Below are 1,123 nucleotides of genomic sequence, written 5' to 3' on the forward strand. Positions count from 1 at the left end.
AGGGGTTCTGCTTAGGACAACTGTATCTGTTTTTTAATATTTGTTAATTGAAGTGTGACATACATAATGCAATGTGCACAAATCATAAGGGTAATGAATTATAAAATGAACACCCTAGTGTAATCACTACTAATGTATTTTGAGAAATCTTCCTTGGTGATTATGATAAGCTTTCCTTGTTTAAAAACAAAAAGAAAAAAAAAACCCTAGATTTGAGACTGTAGATAATCTCATGTCTTTTACAACTCTTTCTAGAGTGAAATTAGCAGAAACAGTGGTAGGAACGAATTTGGGCAGTCACAAAAACTTACTTTTGAATAGGTTGATTGGACTTAATAGATTTAGTCTTTTCTTCTGATGTCTATCTTCTTCCTCTTTGCTCTTTTTCTTTTCTGTTTAGGTCCTGGATGGAATGGAGAGGGGTCCTACTGAACCTTTAACTATCTTTTATGAGAGTGGTCAGAGAGTTCTTAAACAGGTCTGTTGATTCTATAAAACACAAATGCAAGTTTGATTTATTTAAAGACTTTGTTTCTACTTAAAGGATTGAATTAGAAATAGACTTTACTTTTTAAAAAAGAAGGAATTTTGATCTCAATGTCTGTAGAGTATTTTACATTAGCAAGCTGTATTTGGATTGGACCCAAAGTGACTGAATTAGGATCTGCTTAATAGAAAAGTAGTTGAGTCATGTCTTTATTAGTTATGTTGGATGTATATAATATGGAAGAGCTCTTTATTGGTTAATGGAAAGTACCAAGAAAAGATGAAAAGATCAGTATCTCAGTTGTCCATGATTCTGGAGGGGAATAGAGGCATGGATAAATCCAAGAAGGAAAATATTTATTTGGCCCTCTTTCTGATGTTCTCAGAATTCATAACATTGGGGAAAAAAATCAAAGCTACCTTGCAAATCTCTGATTCAGAGGAGGGCAAGTGTATATATTCTTTTAATTTTTTTTATTCATCTGTATACCTCTCTCATCACCAGAAATAAACTTCATGTTTACTCAGACAGATAAAAACTCGAGCTCAGTGATTCCCCAAACTTGTCTTCACATTCAGATCACCTATGGAGCTTGGCCAAACCACTGATGCCTGCCTGTGTCTCCCTCCCTTCTCC

The 1,123-nt window shown here is 34.2% G+C and overlaps 1 protein-coding gene across 11 annotated transcripts in view; it reads left to right on the plus strand.

The window, feature by feature from the left end:
- The window catches only part of NCOA6 (nuclear receptor coactivator 6), a 112,678-nt gene that overhangs the window by 16,928 nt on the left and 94,627 nt on the right, over positions 1 to 1,123 (plus strand). For 9 of the 11 annotated variants that reach the window (XM_019655177.1, XM_019655180.1, XM_019655183.1 and 6 more), the window contains exon 2: positions 401 to 478. The exons of the other annotated variants lie outside the window; for them this stretch is intronic. The gene's annotated coding sequence lies outside the window, so the exon portion shown is untranslated. The remainder of the gene's footprint in view (positions 1 to 400; positions 479 to 1,123) is intronic. 11 annotated transcript variants of the gene reach the window in all.

This window comes from Hipposideros armiger, unplaced genomic scaffold (assembly GCF_001890085.2).
Source record: "Hipposideros armiger isolate ML-2016 unplaced genomic scaffold, ASM189008v1 scaffold_238, whole genome shotgun sequence".
Taxonomy (NCBI): Eukaryota; Metazoa; Chordata; class Mammalia; order Chiroptera; family Hipposideridae; genus Hipposideros; species Hipposideros armiger.